The sequence below is a fragment of the Geotrypetes seraphini genome, chromosome 14 (genome assembly GCF_902459505.1).
Source record: "Geotrypetes seraphini chromosome 14, aGeoSer1.1, whole genome shotgun sequence".
NCBI lineage: Eukaryota > Metazoa > Chordata > Amphibia > Gymnophiona > Dermophiidae > Geotrypetes > Geotrypetes seraphini.
Window position 1 is genome coordinate 34,904,483 of NC_047097.1, and position 24,739 is coordinate 34,929,221.

Genomic DNA, 24,739 nt, shown 5'->3' on the forward strand with positions numbered 1-24,739 from the left:
CCACTTTGGGTGTGGCTAACACTGGAAGTGGCGTTAGATGCCGGAAAGCGCCTAAGTAGGCACAATTCACGGCACAGACGCCAGAAATGTAGGCCCAGAAAACCCTAGCTTACATTTCTGGTGCCTATCTTGCCCGGAGGTGCAATTCTGCATAAGGCACCATTGCGTGACTGACACGCAATCGGCGGCCAAATTTTAGCTGGCTGCCGATAGTGGCGCCTTATACAGAATCCAGCCGTAATTGTCAAAGTAATTGGCATGCAGTTGCCCTGTCCAAAGTCTACCCCCAGACCGTCCCTAGTTAGCTGATTCCTCGATGGCCAGTTAGAACCAATATTCAGTGGCACTACCCAGTTAAGTGCCGCTGAATAACGGCAAATGGCCAGCTCAGCCGGGTTTAACCAGGCAAAAACCTATCCTGCCTGGTTAAACCCTTTTGAAGGCTGACCTGTAGTTAAAAGAAATAAGTTCATGAATTTGCAAACATGGTTCATTCTTAATGACATTGTTCCTGTAATGACCACATAAAATAAAATAAAGTCCCTGTAAATGGTATGGGAAGTGACCAAAATCCAGCTGCCCATTCCTAGTGTCCAGTCTAACCCCACCCCTTTTTTTTTTAAACTAAGCCACGGTAGTTGTTTCTACCATGGCCCAGAGTACTAAATGTTTCAATGCTGCTTTGATGCTCTGGAACAGGGGAGTCAAAGTCCCTCCTCGAGGGCTGCAATCCAGTTGGGTTTTCAGGATTTCCCCAATGAATATGCACGAGATCTATTTGCATGCACTGCTTTCATTGCATGCTAATAGATCTCATGCATATTCATTGGGGAAATCCTGAAAACCCAACTGGATTTTGCAGCCCTCGAGGAGGGACTTTGACATTCCTGCTTTAGAATTCCTACGAGTGTATGAGCAGCATCAGAGAATTTAGCGCTCCAAGCTACGCTAAAAACCTGGGCCTATAAGAAAGACAGTGAGGTTGGTTTCATTTCAGATACCCTGCTAAAGGCTAGAGCCCTCTAGGTCTTCTCAGGTAAACCACAGCTAATGTGGAGGTACATGATGCATTCTTTGGATCAGGATTTCCTGCAAGATCCTGTGATCCTGACTCACTGGCGTAGTAAGGGCGAGCTGCGCCTGGGGTGGTGCTGCCCCGCCCCCCACCATGCACCCCCCTTCCCTTTCCCCATACCTTTTTAACTTCTCCGGCATGAGCGGCATGCCCATGTTGGTGTTGGCTTGCCCTTTGATGTCAATTCCTAGGTGCAGGTCCCGGAAATGACATCAGAGAGCGTGCCGACACGAGTAGCTACCTCACGCCAGGGAAGTAAAAAAGGTACGGGGAAGGCAAGGGGTGTGCACAGCAAGAAGAGGAGCAGGTGGTGGAGAAAAGGAGAGATGCCGTGCCCTTAGCAAGAAGGCGCCCGGGGCAGATCTCTCCCCCCGCTCGCCCGCCCCACTCCTTATTACACCACTGCCCTGACTGGGCTAAGAATAAGTAAGATGTAAGCTAAGTTCCTTTTTTTAGGAAATGACCTGTTGCCCATCTAGCCCCAAAAAGGAATGTGAATGGAACCGGGGACAAATAACTGAAACACTTGCTGAACACAGTGCACTAGACGGGATGACTTGATTTTTCAAATGATTCTTACGAGATGACAAATAGACCTGACATGGTCCGTGTTCCAGCTTAGAAGAGCCTAACGGAGGGGTCACAACAATATCATTGCCTCAGGATAATGAAGGAGTGTGTGGTGCAGTGGTTGGAGCAAAGGAAAAACCAAAGAAAAACTGCAGACAAACGTACAAGATGGAGGCTATGTTTATTATATCAATTATTGATTGCGGTTAATGTTACCAGCTTTTAACAAATCAAGGGACCCGACATGGTCCGTGTTTCGGTTAACACGCCTTCATCAGGGGTCCTAGGTTGACAAGGTATCAAATCAAACCGCAAACAAAAATAAATATGAACCTGTATAAATTGAAGATAAACGCTGATCCAAAGTCTCTGTGTGAACTTGCTATGAAGCAAAAAAAAAGTGGTTGGAGCTACAGCCTCAGCACCCAGGGCTTGTGGGTTCAAACCCCATGCTGCTCCTTGTGACCCTGGGCAAGTCACTCACTCCTCCATAGCCCCAGGTACGTTAGATAGATTGTGAGCCCACTGAGACAGATAGGGGAAATGCTTGATACGTGATTGTAAAACCACTTCGATAACCTTGATTGACGATATATAAAAACCTAATAAACTTGAATTATTCAAGTTTGTCAAATACCAGGCTTTTTGTTGTCAATATTTCTCCACAAGCACTTACAAAGAGCATTTTGGACCCCAGTTCGTTTGCAGAAATTAGACAGCTCTAAGTCTAATAGATGCTGGCACTGTCATCTTGAAGCTGGGACATTGGGTCATTTACTATTTTATTGTCCATTGATACTGGCCTTTTGGAAAACAAGTTTCAAGTTTATTGTATATTTGATTAATCGCTTACTCAAATTTCTAAGCGATGAACATATCATTAAAATTACATACAATTAAGGGGGCAGCAAAACAAGCAAAAACTAAACATATGTAACGTGTTGAAGACTAATATTACAAACATGTAAAAATGAGAGGAAAGGATGGGTAGATAAATACAAATTGCTGATAGAAAAGAAGACAATTATGGTTAAAAAAAACCAATATGGAGGGAATAAACAATGAACCTTAACAAGGTTATGGAAATGAAATTAAATTCTTAGTCAAGCTTTTTAAGTATCAAAAGCATCCTTGAAAAGAAACTTTTTAGTTTGCTCTTAAGTTTATCTAAATTGTTTTCTCCTCTTAAGTAAATGGGAAAGGCGTTCTATGTTTGAGGAGCCGTAGCAGAAAAAATAGAATGCCGCCGTGTATTAATAATTTAGAGCCAGATAAATAACTTATTTGAAATTCCGGTGGCATTATCTTATGAAACTATATTATTTGGTACATCAATGAGAGCTAAGAGCCAATTATCTTCCAACAATAATAAACTTTTATTCATTATGACAGGGGTTGCCATACAGCATATTACGAAAAACTAGAAAAATTGGGACCGTCTGAATTACAGTTTTTGGTGGAACTCTTTGGGCTCCTTTTACGAAGGCGCGTTAGCGGTTTAAAGTGTGTAATAGCACATCCTAAACCACCGGCCGCGCTAGACGCTACCGCCTCCTCTTGAGCAGGCGGTAGTTTTTCAGCTAGCGTGTAATTAAAAGTCACGCGCGCTAACACGACTTCGTAAAAGGAGCCCTTTGTGTCACAGCTTTAAAATGGAAACGGTAATAGCTATACAGCAGGGGAATTTTAAGAAATGTCAGGGTGTTTGGGAGCTATTAACTAAATATTGTAAAGGATGAATATTACTTTTTCTCCTTGAATACACAATTCCAAGTTGGGGGGAGGGGAGAGGGTGGGGGTGGGGGTATTGGATCTGAATTGGATTTGGAGAGATTATTAAGTGATGTTAAAGTATAAACTGATTTTATCTTATGTTGCACTTATTGTAAGATTTAAAAATGAATAAAGAATATTAAAAAAGCACTTATTTGTCCCAGGTTCCATTCCCACTTTTCTTTTTTAGTTCATAGAAACATAGAAACATAGAGTATGATGGCAGAAAAGGGCCGGCGGCCCAACAAGTCTGCCCACTAAAGAACTCTCCCTCTCCAAGTCCTCCCACAATAATTCTGCCCACTCAAGAGTCCTCCCTCCCATGAGAATCCATCTTATAAGCATAACTCTGTAGCATCCCCACTTGTTTGTCCCATCATCTCTTGAAGTCGAGCATGCTACTAGCCTTGACCACCTGGCGTGGTAGACCATTCCATCGATCAATCACTCTTTCAGTGAAGAAGAATTTCCTGGTGTCTCCATGAAATCTTCCCCCTTCCCTCTTGTTGCCGTGGGATCCTTAAGAGAAAAGATTTCTTCCTCCACTCCAATGCGGCCCGTGACGTATTTGAATGTTTCTATCATGTCTTCCCTTTCTGCGCTCTTCGAGAGAATATAAGCGCAGTCTTGTCAGACGTTCTTCATATGGGAGATCTTTAAGTCCTGAGACCATCCTAGTAGCCATTCTCTGGATCGACTCCATTCTCTTCACATCCTTCTGATAATGCGGCCTCCAGAACTGGACACAATACTCCAGGTGTGGTCTCATCATGGATCTGTATAACGGCAGAATGACTTCAGGCTTTCAGCTGATAAAGCTCCTTCTGATGCAACTCAGCATTTGTCTAGCCTTTGCTGAAGCTTTCTCCACCTGGTTTGCAACTTTCATGTCTTCTCGGATGAGTACTCCCAAGTCCCTTTCTGCCGAAGTTCTTGTTAAGTTTTCACCATTCAAGGTGTATGTTCTGCATGGATTTCCGTTACCAAGATGCATTACTTTACATTTTTTGGCATTAAAGTTTAGTTGCCAAGTGCTGGACCATTGTTCCAGTAAAAGTAGGTCTTGCTCCATAGTGTTGGGCCTGGCTGTGCTGTCAGGTTCCGTTGCCCCCTGTTTTGGTGGGATTTGGGTTCTGTTCTCTTGTTTTCTGTGCCCATCTAACCTCAGACAGTCCATGCTGCACACCTAGGGCTCCTTGTAGCGCAACACACATTTTTAGCGCGCGCTAACCCCTGCGCTAGCCGAAAAACTACCACCTGTTCAAGAGGAGGCGGTAGCAGCTAGCGCGGCTGGAAAATTATCACACGCTATTACACGCGTTAAACCGCTAACGCGGCTTCGTAAAAGGAGCCCCTAGTGATTTATTACCCGTGGTTAATTGAGTCTTTTTTTTCTTTAGCTTGGAAAACTAAAGCTCCAACTGGTTGTTTTGGTTTTTTGATGTTGAAAAGCTGCTTTCATTTCCCTGTTGAAAACTGTCTAACTTAAGCCCATTTTGTACTGTTTCCTGTTGTGGTTTAGCCGTCCTTGTTCACCCACCCCAGTCTATCACACACATTTCTATCTGCTTCACTTATTAGCTCATTAAGGCAAAGAACGTCTTTGCTTACCGTTCATGTGTCTCTTGTATCAGTCATTCATTGTTTGCGTCTGCATTTAGAGGTCAGTGGCAGTATTGCTGCTTCTGTGAAATGTGAAAAGTTAGCAATAGGTGATTATTCAGAATATTATTTCTCTGAATTCCTACATTTCTTATGATGCTTACTTTTCAAAGTCTTCAATTTCGCAGGCCCCTAAATTGTCCTTTAGGACCTTAACACCCCCCTCCCCCCCAGATTCTGATAATTAAACTTAATCATAGTTACTCTAAAATTACTCTTCTTAGAATGATCCAATAAAATTCATAACTGGCCATCATGCATTAAGATATACACTGTTATATGTGTACATATGTAGATAGATCTCTAGATGATAGATTTGTGACCATCTCTGAGAAAACACAACTAAAGTCTCCAGAAACAAACAAAAACAAAAAAAAATGAGGTTTGTAACAGTCCAAAACAAATATTTTTATGTGAAAAAAACAGTTAGAGAACTTCAAACACGTTGTGAAAATCAACCACTCAACATTTTGGATCTGCAACTTTAGTCATGTTTTCCCAGAGGTGGTCCCATATAGATATAGAAATAGATATACAGTAGATATGGGGATAATTTCCATGTGCGTAAAGCATCTTTTCCATGAGATAAGGGCTCTTGTTAAAATAGCCGAATACACCCATAGAAGTATGTGTGATAACAAAATGGTATGGGATCACATGCGTACTGTTGGGTGCATAATTTGCATTTGGTAATGTGTGCTTGTATTTTTTAAAATATATGAGTATAGCATACTTTTCTTCTGGGGAAGATGATTGTTGCTGGGTGTAGGACGCAGGGGCTGCATTTTGACATCCTCTGGTCTCCTTTCTCATCTGTCCAAGTATTATGCTCTACAAATGATGTGATGAGAAGGCCTGTGGTATTGTCGTGAAGTCATTTTTTGAAAGGGAAATGCCACAGGAAGTGTCTTTGTGCCTATGTGTTTAGACATGCAGAGAGACAGATAGTGCCTCTCCACTAGGTGCAATCACTTGGATGAAACATGCCTAATGACTGAAACAAATTTTAAAAATGAAATGAAAAAGAACTGAAAATTTATTTTAGTGTATAACCCTGTGTGTTTATGAAATTCTCTTTTTGAGAGGAGTTAGCAGTAAATTTGAGAGCTGACAAAACGTTTGAGATATTTATTTGTTAATTAAATTTTTTATGAACAAGGGATTCAAAATGGTTTTCAGAGCAAATAAAAATGATTAAACAAATATACGATCTCTTTAAAAAAAAATAAAAATAAAAATTTGTACTCCATACCCCCTGGCTTAGAAGTAAAGGTTCCTTATTATCGTCACATGCACAAAGGGCTCTTTTTACTAAGGTGCGCTAGCGTTTTTAGCGCATGCACGAAATTACCGCACGCTACACCGCGCAGTACGCTTCTAGAATAACGCCCGATCAATGTTGGCGTTAAGGTCTAGCGCACGCGGCAATTTAGAGCATGCTATTCTGCGCATTAAGGCCCTAACGCACCTTAGTAAAAGGAGCCCAAAATTCAGCCATTTGGAGACCTTGCTCCTCACACCTTGTTCATGCTACATTAATATTTATGCATTATGCAGGCAACTCTCACTCTAATCACACTTCCATGAACTCTACAAACTCTGTCCCATGACATTTAGCACAAGAAGAGTGTTAATAATTTGTATTACACTCTCTGTCATGCCAGTACACTTCATTATTATCTCTGCAGTGTATTCTTCCAACTGCATTTCTTCCAAAACCAAAAATATTCATATGGCATCCAGATTTAAAAAAAAAAAAAAAAGTTGTAGGGGGTAAGGGATAATAGAGTGTTCACAGCATTGCTGAAAGAGATGAAATAGCAGGTTTCTCAAAAGTTTGCACGTTTCTTCAGAAAAGAAACTTGCTAAGACGTGCTTCCCTTCAGAATACACGGAGTTGTTTTGTTGCACAAAAAGGACATAGATGTGAACACATCTATCACTTTCATCTTTTTCTCTTCTAGAACAATTTTCAAAGACATTTGGCTTGGTAAATAGGTCTTTACCTGGGCAAAATGACCCGACTGGGAACTACCCTCCACAGTGGCTAAAAGTATAAACTTCCCCCTCTGCATTTGCGGGGATTAGGGGCAGAGCTGGCCCACGAATATGGAAAAACTGCGAATAATATTCGGGCCGGTTCTGCCCTTATCCCCCCTGCTATTTTTAGCCCTGTGAGCACACCCTCCCCCCCCCCCCTTAAGCCTTAGCTGGTGGTCTAGCAGGTTTTCAGGCAGGAGCGATCTTCCCACGCTCCTGCCCCGTGCAGATCACTCACAGGAAATGGCTGCCTTGAGCTCCCTTAGTCTCTCAAGCCATTTCCTGTGAGTGATCTGCACGGGGCAGGAGCGTGGGAAGATCGCTCCTGCCTGAAAACCCGCTAGACCACCAGGTAAGGCTTAAAGGGGGGGGGGGGCTTACAAGGCTAAAAATAGACCGAAAAATTAAAATTTATTTTATGGTCAAAAATCGCGAATAACCAAATCCGTAGATACGGAATTCGCAAATATAGAGGGGAAAGTGCACATGGATTCCATAGCAAGATCTTTTATAAATTAATAATCTAATCTAATCTGAATTTCTGTATCGCGCTTATCCAATACAGGTTCAAGGCGGTTTACAAGCCAAGAGACCCATATAGTAATATAGGGAATTACAGTATCGTAATAAGTAAATGTTACATAATAACGGGGAAATATCAAGTACAGGTTCAAGCGATTCCCAATTAAGAGGCCCTTAACAAGCAATTGGGGTTTACAGTCCTATTACAGTAGAAAAAAATAGTTAATAAAATAGTAATAAAATGCCACTGCCTTGTCTTGTTGGGGGTTGATGATCATAAACATAACCAATTGAACAGATGATTTAAGAGCACTGTGGGGAAGATTCATCAAAGGGTGCTACCGCATTAGCACATGCACGTTAGCGAGTACTAAATGCTAAAGAGGCCCATAGGAATATAATGGGCATCTTTAGCATTTAGCTCATGCTAAGTTTATTAGGATTTTATATACCGCCTATCAGGTACTCAAGCATTTTCCCCATCTGTCCGGGTGGGCTCACAATCTTTCTAATGTACCTGGGGCTATGGAGGACTGAGTGACTTGCCCAGGGTTACAAGGAGCAGCACGGGGTTTGAACCCACAATGAAACATTAATGAACCAAGGAAGATGGTATATGGGATTAACTGGCAACAATCCAAAACAATGAAGATTCCCCCTGCAGTGAAAATATCTAGCCCTAAAAAGAGGAAGGACGCAGTTAAAAAGCGACCCGATACCCTTGGTAAAGCCATTTAGTGGCGAAACGGGTCCTGTCGGGGCTGGCTAGAAACTCTGCATGTTAAAAGATGAGCAAAAATCTCTTACGAATTAATAATGTAAAAGTTTAATAAAAAATTAATATTAACAAAGAGATTTAAGTTGAGCATAAAGAAGGATTGATGCTTAAAACTTTGGACCTATCAGTCTTGATATCACACAGCAGTGTCCAAAAATCAAGCAGGTCTCCGAGATCCTTTATCCTCCTGTTAAAAAAGAAAGACACTCCCAGTGGGATTCTTCATTGTTGTACTTTGAACCCACAACCCCAGGGTGCTGAGGCTGTAGCTCCAATCACTGCATCACACATTCCTCATGTGCGAATGATTAGTGTGGGCTAAATGCCCATTATATACCTATGGGCCTCTTTAGCATTTAGCACTCACTAACGTGATTAGCGCGTGCTAACATGGTCATGCCCTTGATGAATTCCCCTCTAAAAGGGCAAGTTTATAACCGTGTGGCCGCACTTACACATGCTTTATGCATATAAAGGCAGGGTTAATTGACACATATGCATAATCACCCTCAGCACTATTCTATAAGGGAGGGGCCTGGGCAGAAGACCTCTTTGGCTGGTGGAGCTTGGGAATCCCTGCCAGCCAAGTGTATGAATTTTAACGTGACATTTGGGGGTGGAGGAGAATAGCTGCGAACATAAGAATTTGCCGCTACTGGGTCAGATCAGTGGTCCATAAGTTCAAGTTCAATTTTATTTGATAAATCGCCTATAAACAGAATTTTCTAAGCGATGTACAGTTTAAAACATCTAATGAGTGAACAAACAGTCCTAAAACAAATTTTAACACATTTTAAAAACAATAATATATATAACAAACATTATTAAAACTTAAGAGTTTCATGACTTTAGTGCCCAGCAGTCCGCTCCTGCGGTGGCCCCCCTGGTCAAAAGACCAGTGCCCTATCTGCATAAGTTCTGGTTCAACAGGAACCCGTCCAACTTTGTCTTGAATCCTTGGAAGGTATTTTCCCCTATAACAGCCTCCAGAAGAGCGTTCCAGTTTTTCACCACTCTCTGGGTGAAGAAGAACTTCCTTACGTTTGTACGGAATCTATCCCCTTTTAACTTTAGAGAGAGTGCCCCTCTCATTCTTCCCTTCAGTACCTTGAATGTTTTGATCATGTCCCTCTCAATCTCCTCTATTTGAGGAAGAAGAGGCCCAGTTTCTCTAATCTTTCACTGTACGGCAACTCCTCCAGCTCCTTAACCATCTTAGTCACTCTTCTCTGGACCCTTTTGAGTAGTACCGTGTCCTTCTTCATGTACGGCGACTAGTGCTGGACGCAGTACTCCAGGTGAGGGCGCACCATGGCCCAGTACAGCGGCATGATAAATTTCTCCGATCTGTTCATGATCCCCTTCTTTATCATTCCTAGCATTCTGCTCGGCCTTTCGCCGCCGCCGCCACACATTGCATGGACGGCTTCATCAACTTGTCGATCATAACTCCCAAGTCTCTTTCCTGGGAGGTCTCTCCAATTACCGACCCGGACATCCTGTATTCATGCATGAGATTTTTGTTACCTACATGCATCACTTTACACTTATCCACATTGAACCTCATCTGCCATGTTGATGCCCATTCCTTGAGTCTGATTATATCACATTGCAGATCTTCGCAATCCCCCTGTGTCTTCACTACTCTGAATAACTTTGTATCATCCACAAATTTAATCACCTCACTCGTCATACCAATGTCCAGATCACTTATAAAGATGTTGAAGAGCACGGGTCCAAACACTGAGCCCTGTGGCACCCCACTGGTGATGCTCTTCCAGTCCGATATTGTCCATTTACCCTCACTCTCTCTGTTTCCTATGCTCCAGCCAGTTTTAATCCACGTGAGTATTTCACCCTCGATTCCGTGGCTCACAATTTTCCAAAGTAGTCGTTCATGCGGAACCTTGTCAAACATCTTCTGAAAATCCAGATATACAATGTCAACTGGGTCGCCCTTGTCTATCTGTCTGTTTACCTCCTCAAAGAAGTGCAGCAAGTTTGTCAAACACGATCTGCCTTTGCTAAAACCGTGCTGACTGGTCCTCATCAGCCTGTGTCCGTCAAGGTGATCAATGATGCAGTCCTTTATCAGCGACTCTACCATCTTCCCCGGTACCAAGGTCAGACACACCGGTATGTAGTTTCCCGGATCTCCCCTCAAACCTTTCTTGAAGATCGGCATAACATTCGCCACCTTCCAGTCTTCTGGAATCTTTCCCGATTTGATCAACAGATTGGCTATTAGTTGAAGCAGTTCAGCTATGGTCTCTTTCAGTTCCTTGATGACCCTCGGCTGGATGGTATCCGGTCCTGGGGATTTATCGCTCTTAAGCCTATCAATCTACCTACACACCTCCTCTAGATTGACCGTCAATCCTGTCAGCTTTCCGTCTTTGTTTCCAGCATATAGCCTGATGGGTTCCAGTATGCTGTGTACATCTTCTTTGGTAAATACAGACGCAAAAAATGTGTTCAGTTTAGAGCTCCCTTTATTCCATGGTCATCCAACGGTCCCAACGCTTCCTTCGCAGGTCATTTCCCCTTACTATATCGAAAGAACAACTTGAAGTTCTTCGCCTCCTTGGCTATTTTATCCTCGTTGTTTCTTTTGGCCCCTTTTACCGCCTTATAGCACCTGTGTTGATGTTGTTTGTGCTTGTTCCAGTTTTTGTCCGTTTTTGACCTTTTCCATTCCTTAAACGAAGTTTTATTGCCTAAGCCTGCCTAACATCACAATTCTCTCATTGGCATCCATGTCACAGGTACTGGTTAGAGAATTGGGTTGTCACTGAGCTGATCACGGCAAGGGAATCTGTCTGCCGCAATCAGTTTAGCAGCAGGGAACCTGCCCCCCCCCCCCATGGAGAATTCAGCAGGAGGGACTGGGCATCCCTCTTGCCGGGGGATGTTTTGGGGTGATGGCAGCAGGAGGAATTTGGCACTCCTCCTGCCATGGGCATTCGGGGGTAAGGGGGTGGCTTTAGGGGTTCCGACAGGAGGGATTGGGAATCCCTCCTGCCAGTAGTGTTTGTGGGGGAGCACGGGTTCTTTGCCACGGCCGCTATTCTTACTGCAGCAGGGAGATTCCCTTGCCACGATCAGATCAATGGCCGCCTCTATCTGAAATGTAGACCAGCATTTTGCTGGCCTACATTTCAGGCACCTATCATGGCCCTAGGGAAACGCCTAGGGCCGCCTAAGCTCGCCAAAGGCCACTTTCAGGCAAAACCATAACCACACCTAGCCTTAGGCGAGCTTAGGTGGCTCTACAGGCCTCCCTAGGCTCGCAAATATGGGGCTTTAAAAAAAAACACATGCATCCTGATTGGCTGGCTAGACAACGGTAGGATGCCTACCGCTGTCTACAATCGAGATACCGTTTATACAATTTGCCCCTAAATGTCTGTCTACTCCACTAGGGATACACAGATCCCCCATGAGTAATCTGTTTGTTCCCTGGAATGTCTTTATCTCCATTCCAAAGGACAACACATTGACCTGGAATTCTTCAAACTGTACCTTGAAAATCTCTTGCCAGTACAATTTTAGGTTGACCTACTGTAGTACCTCCGTCACTTGTGTCTGCATTTCTTTTCCAATGAATTCTGCCATGTCTACAATCAAACTCATCAGCTCAAGATTCAAAACAGCATTCCTTTTTTGTAAAAGCATCTCCTTCTCACTGTAGAATTTCAGCCCTTCTCATACACACAACCTCTTAGGATGCATTATCCACAATATTCAATTAAAAGACCAGAACAGAGTTTGATGCAAGAAGTTGCCGAGATATCCAGAAGGTCTTCAGGGAGTGAGTGATATTCTCCTCAAATAAAGAATGTCTTTCCTATAATTTCTTTAAATCAGAGTCTGGAAAGCTCCGTGTGTCGTTGCAGACTTTGCACACTATATTTCCTCCAAGTAATAGACTTAAATAACAAAAAATAAAGCACTAAACTGATAAACCTTAGATGAGGAAAAAGCTTTGTGAGTTTTTTTCTTTATGACACTTGAAGAATTTTCCAGTTCCAACTCTATTAGTGACTTGAATGGGGTAATTGTATAAAAGGCCACCTGGTTTAAGTGGACAAATAGGCACCTAACTAACCCCTCCCCCCAGTTTTACAAAACTGTAGCGTGGTTTTTAGCGCTGGTCACGGTGGTAACAGCTCCTACGCTCATAGAATTCCTATGAGCTTTAGAGCTGTTACCGTTGCGGCTCTCACTAAAAACCGCACTACAGTTTTGTAAAAGGGGGAGAGGGGGTAAATGCTTTTTTATAAAGACCTAGAGACATAAGAGTTGCCTCACTTGGTCAGACTGTAGGTCCATCTATTTCAGTATGCAGGTTCCAACAATAATAATAATAATAATAACTTTATTTTTCTATACCGCCAACACCCAAAAAGTTCTAGGTGGTTCACAGAATAAGAACTGGACATTCTAGTGATAAAACAAAGCACACAGAAAAGCAGTACAAGATTTCAATAATGAAAAATACAATATGAAAGTATGACATAGTCAATCAATCAAGTTACAAATTTTTTAAACAAATAGGCCCATCCAGGTCACAAACACCTGGCACAATCCCAAAGAGAAGCAAGATTCCATGCTACCAACCCCAGGGATAAGTAGTCGCTTTACCTGTGTATTTCTTGATGGAAGTTTGTGAGTTTGTCCTCCAATAACTTGTCCAAATCTTTTATAAAGGAAAAGGGTCTAAACACTGCAGGGAGTGGGAGGAAATCAGGATCTCTCTAGCTTGGCCTCACCATTGACATCTTCAGCTACAATAAAAAAGTGAAACCAAATAGCAAGCCATAGAGCTGGAGTTAGTGATTTTGTATAGTGACTGACTCGATTTCCAAAAACATACCTTGAAATTGTTCAAAATAGTAAAATTCATTGTTCTCTGCAGTAGTGTGACAAGGGGGGGAGGGGCAAGGGCAGACTGCTCTGGCCGCCATCGTGGCAGGGATGCCGGCACTCTCCTCCTTTCTGCCCACCTACCTACCTCTTCAAACGATCACCAGCAGTGAGCAGTATCTCTAACCTGCCGCTCGTGCAGGCCTCAGCCCTCCCTCTGACCTGACTTCCTGGTTGCAAGACCAGGAAGTGATGTCAAAGGGAGAGCTGAAGCTGGCGTGAGCAGCAGGTTAGAAATTCTGCTCACCACAGGCAATAATTTGAAGAGGTATAGCTGGGAAGGGATGAGGGGGAGGGGAAGCTGCAGCAGGGAAGAGTACGGAGGTGCAGAGCACCATCACCCCGGGTACCATCACCCTGGGCACCTTTTTCCCTCACTATGCCGCTGGTTCTCTGATTTCTAAATATAGCTAGCAATATTCAGATGTGGCAGCAGCCCTTGATTTAAACATTGAACGCCACAGGTTGTTTATATTCAGTGCTGGTATGTAGATACTAAGCTGTGCTGAATATTCAGGCATAATCTGCCTACCAGGTGTTACCTGGTTACTGGTGACTTTTAGACTGGTACCCAGATAACTATCCGGATAAAATTAGGACAGCCTTTTTGCTGTATTATCTTGATCCGGTTGGTCACCCAGTTAACAGACTGAATATCACCTCTAACCAGGTAACTTGAAACTCCACCTAAGCTCCATCCCTGGCTTGCTTTAGTGCTACCCGGATAAGTACCACAGAGTATCAACTCGATTTATTATTGTGGTTTAAAAAAAAAAAAAAAGTAGGAGGAGTCAATGTTATCATAACAATGGGGCCCATGTACTAGATTGCACTAAGCACTTAATCCACAAATTCGCACGTTAACTGCTTTCACACAAGCACAGCAACCATTGGTGCAATGGAATGATGTGGTAGGAGTGTGTGGTATGGTGGTTAGAGCTACAGCCTCAGCACCCTGAGGTTGTGGGTTCAAATCCCACACTGCTCCTTGTGACTCTGGGCAAGTCACTTAATCCCCCGTTGCACCAGGTACATTAGATAGAGTGGGACCCCACCAGGACAGATAGGGACAAATGCTTGAGTACCTGAATGTAAACCACTTAGATTATAAGTGGTATATAAATACTGAAATTTAAAAAAAAAAAAATACTACTATTATGTGAAATTACTAGTGAAAGTCCTGTTTGTCTATTTAGATTGTAAGCTCTTTGAGCAGGGATTGTCTTCTTTGTGACTCTGTACAGTGCTGTGTACGTCTGGTAGTGGTTTAGAAATAATTAATAGTAGTAGATTACATGCACTGATTTATGTGTCAACTGAACTAGGTGGGTCGTAGGTGGCAAATGGAGTACCTACTACCGTTATCACGCTGTACTTATCACAAAGGTTCACTTAGCCTTCTCAGTCTGGTTGCAATTAGTCATGTGTACATTGTAACCTGACATATACACATTAATGCAGTTTTCTGGGTGGTAATTACAGAGATATAGTAGAAATCAAACAAACATACCCCTACTAGCAGACAATACACATCAGTATTGTTAGCCCGACACACTTGAAGGGCTATGGCCTCAGAATCGGAGCCTACGCACAGCAGTGAAAATCACAAACTGAGGATAATCCGCGTAGTAATACAGCTCCTGCTCCAATCATTGGCCAGTGTATAAATTTTTAAAATAGTTTTCTAAAGCATTTCAATAGAGCTAAGACTAAACCCTGAACTTAAAAAACTTTTTCAGGGATACTTTGTCAGCAGGAGCAGCAGAGAACTAGAAAGCTGAGAAATCTCCCAGCCAAGCAGGAAGCTCTAATAGAAAGGAACCGAAAAGTCAGTGAGCCTTGATTTTGAATGTCCTGGTGGCCCTGACGCAGCGGATGTCTAAAATTCCCGCGAAACGCTGGCCGCGTCGGCAAACAAACACTAGTGACTGAATTTCTCTTTAAAGACAAGTCAGCAATAAGATAAGTCTTTTTTGGTCTATGTTTTTCAAATCCTGGCTTGCACTTACACAAAGTATCCCTGAAAAAGTTTTTTACTACTGCTGTGCGTAGGCTCCGATTCTGAGGCCATAGCCCTTCAAGTGTGTCGGGCTAACAATACTGATGTGTATTGTCTGCTAGTAGCGGTATGTTTGTTTGATTTCTACTATGGTAATTACAGAGAACATGCTGGACACGCTCCCAACAATTACCACACAGCTGTGCCTTAGCGCATTTTTGTTTTCGCTCTCAAGGCATTGTAAGGGCAAAAATATTTGCTTACTTTAGTAAAAGGCCCCCAATATCTTTGGATAAATATTGTGTTGGTTCAGTAAAAAAATATCACAACTTACAAAGAACTCAGTGTAAAAGTGTACAATAAACCTGCGTGTAGGAAAGTAATAGAACTAATCAATCGATGCCTTGTGTAATTGCAAACATGGTAACTACATATTTAAGTTGTTCTTATTCAGAAAGGTCATTTTCCCATTCCTTGCATACAGAAAAAAGTACAGGGTTGAATGAGGTTGTGGTATGGCATAATGTATATTAATGGAGGTCCAAAACAAGAAGAGGTTGCTTTGTGCCTGGTGCACAACCCGCATTCAGTGTCAAATTTTGCTGTTTGCAATTTTTTTTTTTCTTTTTCATTTATCCAATACTTGCTTTTATCATCGGTGCTTTTGTATGGGCCCTTGAGGAAGGCTTATGCCGAAACATGGACCGTGTTGGGTCCATATTGCACCTACTTGTATGGAATAAAGGCCCTCTTTTACAAAGGCGCACTAAGCGGATAACATGTACCCATTAGCGTTTAGTGTGAGTTTAGCACCCTTTGTAAAAAGAGGGGGAAAGTGTTATCAATAGTGGATTATATCTATAATAATAAAACCCTAGAGCGCGCATGCGTTCTTGAAAATTCATGATTCCTGGCGCCGTGAGGTGTGCTTCTGTGGCAGTATTCTATTTGACACCTCACGGCGCTTGCAGGGGCTGGAGGCGCGTGCGGTGGCTGAAGGTGCGCGACTGTGCTCTCTTCCTGTCCTTAGCGCATCACTGCCCGCCCTCACATGCCGCTGCCTCTCACTCGCCGCCTGCCCTCACTCGCGTGACTGTGCTCTCTCCCTGCCCGCGTCACCTCCCGCCCTCACTCGCCGCTGCCACCACCACCTCTAATCCTCCTCTTCAGAGCAGCCTGCGATCGTGGCCGGCTTTAAAGAACTTCGCAGGCCGCTCTCCAACCTCAGTAGCACGCTCCCTCTGACGCACGGGATCGCGTCAGAGGGAACGTGCTACCGAGTTGGAGAGCGGCCTGCTAGGTTCACTAAAGCTGGCCACCACGATCACAGGCTGCTTTGAAGAGGAGCAGGCCAGAAGACGCCGGGATGGAGGGAGGGTAAGAAGGGAATCAATACCGGAAGCCAGGGGGAGAGGGAAAGGGGGCTGCTTTGGGGGGAGGGGTGTGCTGGGGGAAGACAGAAGGGGCCATGGAGAGACAGGGAGAGTGAAAGGGGGCTGCTTTGGAGGGGAGGTGTGCTGGGGACAGACAGTTTTGCTCTGGGAGGAGATAGAAGGGGCCATGGAGAGATAGGGAGAGGGAAAGGGGGCTGCTTTGGGGGGTTGTGCTGGGGACAGACAGCTTTGCTCTGGGGGGAAGACAGACGGGGCCCTGGAAAGACAGGGAGAGGGAAAGGGGGCTGCTTTTGGGGAGGGGTGTGCTTGGGGCAAACAGCTTTGCTCTGGGGGGAAGACAGAAGGGGCCATGGAGAGACAGGGAGAGGGAAAGGGGGCTGCTTTGGGGGGCAGGGGTGTGCTGGGGGGAGACAGAAGGGGCCATGGAGAGATAGGGAGAGGGAAAGGGGGCTGCTTTGGGGGGGGTGCTGGGGGCAGACAGCTTTGCTCGGGGGGGGGAGACAGAAGGATACAGACAGCGGCAAAGGAGAGAGAGATAAAGAAACACAGACAGACAGACAGACACATCTATTCTAGCACCCGTTAATGTAACGGGCTTAAAAACTAGTTTCTATTAAATCATCTGACCAAGAAACATCGGGTCCACAGTTTCTCTTCTTGTTTTGGACTTCCATTTGTTTCACTGTGGAACCACTGTGCATTTTTTTCTTTATTCTGTATATTAAACCAGGGTGTCTGCATAGCAAGGTTCTTTGAGTATTTTATCTAATAGGTAGGTTATAGTATATTTTGTCTTTCTAACTGGAAGCTCTAGAACTCCCAGGATACCGCTGCCAGAAACAATGTGAAACCTTCTTTACCTAACATTTACCACAGGGAGGACTCCTTGGGGTTAACATATAAGTAAAATCCCTCTCGGTTGTTCTACTATTGTGTGGCTGACAGGTATAAATGTAGGGCCTCTGTGATTTTAATGCCATGGTTTCACAAGCAAAGCAGGGGGATATCTCATAGTTCAACTGCAAAGTCTATGCATTGCTTGCTAACAATACTGAGCCGAGGATCGATTACAATGTACGAGTCACATTTTCTTAAGCACTTCATTTAAATGAAGAAATAAATTGGTTTATATTTTTAGCAGCTATAGCTACTAGGAGCTCATTTCACAGGCATGCCAAAGGGACAGTTAACCATGAGCATGATTTTCCCATAAAGACGGGTATAATTTATTGGAGAGTGACTGCTATAGTACTTTTCTATCCTGAGGGCATGATTCTGTCCATTACCTTTTAAAGATGCAATATCTCTTCTCAGCATTAACTATTTTTATCAATAATACTGCTGTCTAATATGACTAAACCAATTGCACTCATCTTTTGAGAACAAGTCAAGCAATAAATAAACCTCTTTAAATCTACTCCGAGACTGTCTTGTATGCTGTGCATATGCTACAAGGCAAACAAAGGAGAAGACCCAAACCCTACAGTTTATCGTGTTTGTTGTTGCTTATTGAAAGCTTCTATACCGGTACCAATGACTGGGGAGTCAGTTCAGAGCGGTTTACATGAGTTTCCGTAATGGTGTTACAATACAGAGTTAGCGTTTTCTGAGATGGGTTTCAGTACAGACACATTTAGACCATAGTCAATCATCCTACGTATACAGTATACACATATAATAATAGTATCGTGTACTATGTTCATAATAAATCCTACTTATATGCAAACATAATACCAGTATCGTGTTCTATGTTGTGTTTCTAATGTGGATTAGCCAGCTATCTCCTCTATGCTGCTTTATTAGTTAGTCTGTGAAGAGGATGTTTGTTCTGGAACTTCAGTCTCCTCGCACTTCTCTTCATAGTTATCCGTGCTTTTCCTATGTGTTGTACATATGCTACGTTACATGTGTGACCTTAGGAAAATATAGGGATCCTTTTACTAAGGTGCGCTAGTGCGCCTTAGTGCACGCTAAAAATTAGCGTGCGCTAAATGTTAATGCATCCATTATATCCTATGGACACGTTAGCATTTAGTACGCGCTAAGACGCACTAGCTGGCCTTAGTAAAAGGACCCCATAACTTACTCAGTTAGCAAACAGTTCACTGACAATGGATTATTTTATCATTTGAACTGGGAGATGAGGGGGAATTTAAAGGATGTTTTATTAATCCTATCTTTGCATGTTTGGTATTGTTTCAAACTGTTGTAATACTTTCTGTACTTTCTAATATATTTGTTGTATTTGATCTGCAACTTTTAATCTGTTTTATTTATTTATCTATTTTGATAAATGAAGTCCCCTGACACAGGCATTAGCTGAAACAGGACTCTGCCGGGTCTTTGAATACACTTGCTCCTTCCGAATTCTGGTTCCACCTTATTGGTTCATTTGTGGCCCTCTACACTACTATTTCTTCTTTTAGCGATTTCAGCCTAAGCTCCTAGCACATAATTCCTGCTCTTGAAGGCCCCCTATGGGTAGGAGATATGAATTACTAATCCCTCCCCCCAACCCAATCAGTTCATAGTTGTTTTTGGACCAAGACACAAATTGCCAGAAATTCTCAATGACTAATTGAATGTTTATAGTCGGAGTCCATAAATTCGATCCTAGACATTAAAAAAAAAACAACAACAAAAAACCACCATCACAATCTTGTTTTCAGGGCTTTCTGAAAAAATAATCATAGTTACGAACATAAGAATAGCCTTACTGGATCAGACCAATGGTCCATCTAGCCCAGTATCCCGTCTTCACGGAAGCCAATCCAAGTCACAAGTACCTGGCAAAAACCCAAATAGTAGCAGCATGCCATGCCACCGATCCAGGTGATAAGCATACATATTCATATAAAATGAAGCCAAGCTATGAAAATCTACTTAAATGATTTCATATATTCAGGTGACACGTCAAAACTGCACCGGATAAAAATGAGCCGACAATTCCATGCAGGATTTATGTGCTCCGCCTTAAAACCGTTCATGTTAGTGCTCAGAGGGGCTGTTTGTGTGGGGGAAATCCCCCCTAAATTTACAAGTGTTCACGCTTCCATTGGGGTGGGGTGGGGTGGGGGGACCCCCCCCCCCTCCACTATATTGAAAACTGCCGAATACCCAAAAAAACAAAGGAAAATGGCAGTTTCAATTGTAATGGGGGATCCCTCCCCCCACACACCCCAACAGAAGTGCAAACACTTGTAAGTTTACTGGGGGGGGAGGTTTCCCCACACACACACCCTCAGACTGCTAAGAGGAACTGTTTCAAGGCTGCATATAAGTCCTGCACGGGATTGTCGGCACGTTTTTGTCCGGCACACTTTACTTACGGTACCTATATTCATGGTAGAATTCCTGAAAACTGCATCCTTAAGGACTGGATTTGAAGGCCCTTGTCTTCAAGTTTCAAGTTTATTAGGTTTTTATATACCGCCTATCAAGGTTATCTAAGCGGTTTAACAATCAGGTACTCAAGCATTTTCCCTATCTGTCCCGGTGGGCTCACAATCTATCTAACGTACCTGGGGCTATGGAGGATTAAGTGACTTGCCCAGGATCACAAGGAGCAGCGCTGGATTTGAACCCACAACCCCAGGGTGCTGAGGCTGTAGCTTCAACCACTGCGCCACACACTCCTCCCATTGACTCATTTGCAATTTCAGTTCTAAATCATGGCCTATGACTATCTCTGTTTATGAACCATTTAGGTGATATAGCTATATTTCCAAGGTTAATTTTTTTCATGCCTGGCTTCTCATTTAACTGATTGTTCTTAAAGTGTGAGTCAAATGTCAATAGAAACATTGAAATATGATTGCAGATAAAGGCTAATTGGCCTATCCAGCCTACCCATTCGCAGCATCCACTATCTCCTCCTCTCCCTAAGAGATCCCAAATAGCTGAGTGGCTTCCCTTGCCTCTCAGTTGTTCGGGCTTCACCTGCTGGCTCTGCACATGTGTGAAAGTTGCTCTCACAGTGATTCATCCATGGGATCAGATGGGAATTACGACAAACCTCCACTCAAATCATTTGCATGCAAATTGTTTGAGTATCAGTCGTTCTTTTGGAATCGGCCAAAACTCAGACCACAGCAGACCCATGAGGTCTTATTGACCTTGTTTAGTGCATCTAGGCCCAAATAAGTGCTGAATATCAGCATGTCTCTGGCCAAGTGTCAACTCTGCCCCCAGAATGTTCTCAGAGTGGTTGGTTTTAAGTTTAGCACTAACCAGTTAAGTGTCGCTGACATTTAGCAGTTAGCCCCAACTGGTGATTTAACCAGTCAGAAACCATTTCAGGCAGATTAAATCACTTTGAATATTGACCTATAAATGTTTATTTCTTAGCTGTACATTTTCACAGTTTGAATCCAGCTGTGAATAGAATGGAGGCGGAGCTTAGAGCCTCTTGCATGGCCATCAGCAACTGCTATCAACTGATCCAAAGGCATGTTTGTACATTCTGAAAGAAGCTACATCCCTATATGCCTCCAATACACCCAAAGATGACACTATAACTTGTGATGATTTAAACCTAAAAGCCCCCATTCTAGTGTGAATATACCTCCGTAACCCTCTCTCCTCTTCCCCAGTGTATTGTGAATGTACCTTGATGCTCTGCCTCCAATATATTGTGAATGGACCTCTATTTCGCTTCTCCCCCTCAGTAGAATGTGCCCCCAAATATTGTGAATTATCACTGTAACCCATTCTGGGCTCTTGGGGAACACGAGCTATAAAACCAAATAAATAAATACATCTTGATTTCTGCTGCCAGAATGCTAGATGTAAAAGAAAAGCAGGATAGTAGTTCCACAGTCCCAAAGCCTAGGAGCCCCTTTCTTCTTCTGTATATTGTTGTGATACCAAACGGTGCTTGACCATCATCCCATAGTATTCCTGTCTGAGCTCATTACAATACAGTGGAATATAAATGTCATGCAAATCACATGAAAAGTGTCAATTCATTATCATAGCTTTGGTATGGTGCCAAAATTCAAATACCAGTATAAATAAGCAGAATGGAGTGTTGGAATCTCTTTAATTTTTAAGTCCCCCAGAGAAGGAGATCTAGAGAAGACTTAGAATAATTGTGCACCAACTCGATACGGTTAGGAGCCAGCTAATGATCTGCACTGCAGGAGTGGGCTGCAAGGAAACTTGCCAGAGTTACTGCCCATTAATTGATGCCAACATGTGCATCTTGATAATGAAGACTCCTAGAAAGAAGACAAAGGAGACAAACTATGAAAATAGAGAATTATATATATTTATTTACATTTACCCCCTGCTTTACTAAGGTGCGCTATGCATTTTAGCATGCGTTAAATATATGCATGAGCGCTAATTGCTAATGCGTCCATAGACTAACATGCACGCATTAGCGTTTAGCACGTGGTTAGCGTGCGCTAATATTTAGTATGTGGTTATCGTGCGCTAAAAACGTGTAGCGTACCTTTGTAAACGTAGCCCTAAATATAAATAAATATACAGTATATAATAGAAACATGATGGCAGATAAAGGCCAAATGGTCCATTCAGTCTGCCCATCTGCGGTAACCATTATCTCTTCCTCTCTCTCTAAGAGATCCCACGTGCCTATCCCAGGCTTTCTGGAAAAATAAGTGGATTCCCATACTATTATTGTGTGCTATAACTGCCAAAAAAAAGCAACTACAATGTTAGGGATTATTTCAAAAAGAATGGAGAAGAAAATAACTGCACAGTGCAGAATTTGTGCAGGATTCCTCACTCCTACAGGTTCAGCGCAGGCATAAGCAACAGTGGCTCTGCTCACTCTTTTTTTCTCCCCTTTAGCGCTCAGTTTTCATGGCAAGAAGAAGAGGAAGTGAACTGCCGAACAAGAGGGTCACTCTCCTGTGCTGGCTTAGACCCGACTGTTTATGCAAACTGCGACTCCATGGTTCATATAAACAGTCAGCTCTAAGTTGGCACAGGAGGAGGAAGTGACCTATTGTGCAGCGGGTCACTTCCTCCTTGCTGTGGGAGCTCAGCAGGGGAGAGGAAGAGAGAGTGAGGCGAGCTACTATCATGACAGAAAATGAGACTGGGCCAGAAAAAAGGTGAGTGTGCAATGGGAGATTGGGAGCAGAACAGAGAGGTGAATGCTGTGGCGTACCTAGGGTATGTGGCACCCGGGGCCCATCATTTTTTGACACCCCCCCCCAATGTAAAAAAATATTTTTTGTAATGACCATGAAACGGAATAAATGGTCAGAATAGAAACAGGCAGTGAAAATTTTCTTATATTCCAAACATAACATAACATAAATTATGTCTGAATTGTCATGACATCAGAAGTACATATGGAGTAGTTGCAGGTGATGCTTGGGACAGTTCTGATTGTGTTAGTTCGGTTTTATGTGTTTTTTGAATAGAAGGGTTTTTATTTCTTTTTGAAGGTTTTGCAGTCTGTGGTTGATGTCAATTGGTTGTAGAGTTGGGGGTCGAGTGTTGCAGCTCGAATGGCTAGGAGGTTGTCGAACAGTTTTTTTTCTTTTGACGTTTTTGGTTGGAGGGTGTGTGAATGGTGCGTGAGTTCTCCTATGTCTGGTTGAGGTGGATTGAATTATTTAGCTGAAGAAATTAGTTACCCCCTCATCCCACACACATTAATTCTCTTCCATTTTTGTTCCCATTATAAAAAATACTGATAAGTTCCCAGAAAAAAAATACATTAAAATAAGAAGTGAAAACAAAGGCCCCTACAGATGAGAACATAACATAAGAATAGTCTAACTGGGTCAGACCAATGGTCCATCATGCCCAGTAGCCCATTCTCATGGTAGCCAATCCAGGACACTAATACCTGGTCAAAACCCAAAGAGTAGCAACATTCCATGCTACCGATCCAGGGCAAGCAGACACTTCCCCCATGTCTTAATAACAGATTATGGACTTTTCCTCCAGGAATTTGTCCAAATCTTTCTTAAAACCAGCTACACTATCTGCTTTTACCATAACTTCTGGCCACTTCATTTTTAAGTTTAGATCTTTCCTTTCAAACAGAGACCTTGCTAGATGTCAAATACAGCACAAGGTAACTTCACATGGACTTAGCTGTGCAGGAAATGTGAATCTCCTCATACACCCACCATATAGTGCAAAAATGTGCAAAGGTCTTTTTTTTTCTTTCGATCACTACATAGCCTAATGCCACACAAGCAGCGCTGTTTCAAACATATTCTGTAGGTCAATGCTAAGGATAACAAAGTTTCCTTCCTTGGACCAGAAGGAGATACTGATAAACCACTGGAAGAGATCCCAAAACAACACCCAAAGACCCACTCAGTGTGTGATCCAGTTGAGTGGAGTGGACTAACTGGGGGGTGGAAATGGGCCCGGAGTTTGCTCAGCAGAACATAAGAACATAAGAAGTTGCCTCCGCTGAGTCAGACCATAGGTCCATTCTGCCCAGCGGTCCACTCCCGCAGCGGCCCATCAGGCCCATCGCCTGAGTAGTGGTCTATACCTATCTATACCCTTCAATCCCTTTTTCTTCTAGGAATCTATCCAAACCTTCTTTGAAACCATTTAATGTTTTGTTGTCTACAACAGCCTCTGGAAGCGCGTTCCATGTATCCACCACCCTCTGAGTGAAAAAGAACTTCCTAGCGTTTGTTCTAAACCTGTCCCCTTTCAATTTCTCCGAGTGCCCCCTTGTACTTGTGGTGCCCCTTAATTTGAAAAATCTGTCCCTGTCTACTTTTTCTATGCCCTCCAGGATCTTGAAGGTTTCTATCATGTCTCCTCTAAGTCTCCGCTTTTCTAGTGAGAAAAGTCCCAACTGCTTCAATCTGTCGGTATATGGCAGATTTTCCATTCCCTTTATCAGTTTAGTTGCTCTTCTCTGTACTCCCTCAAGTACTGCCATGTCCTTCTTGAGGTACGGCGACCAGTACAGGACACAGTACTCCAGATGCGGCCGCACCATTGCACGATACAGCGGCATGATGACTTCCTTCGTCCTGGTCGTAATA

The 24,739-nt window shown here is 43.1% G+C and overlaps 2 long non-coding RNA genes across 2 annotated transcripts in view; one reads left to right on the forward strand and one right to left on the reverse strand.

Moving 5' to 3' along the window:
• Window positions 1–24,739, forward strand: part of LOC117348374 — an 873,172-nt gene that overhangs the window by 458,065 nt on the left and 390,368 nt on the right. The window lies entirely within an intron of this gene.
• The window catches only part of LOC117348376, a 43,429-nt gene continuing 40,453 nt past the window's right edge, over window positions 21,764–24,739 (reverse strand). The window contains exon 2 of the long non-coding RNA XR_004536975.1: window positions 21,764–21,958. This is a non-coding gene — a long non-coding RNA (uncharacterized LOC117348376). The remainder of the gene's footprint in view (window positions 21,959–24,739) is intronic.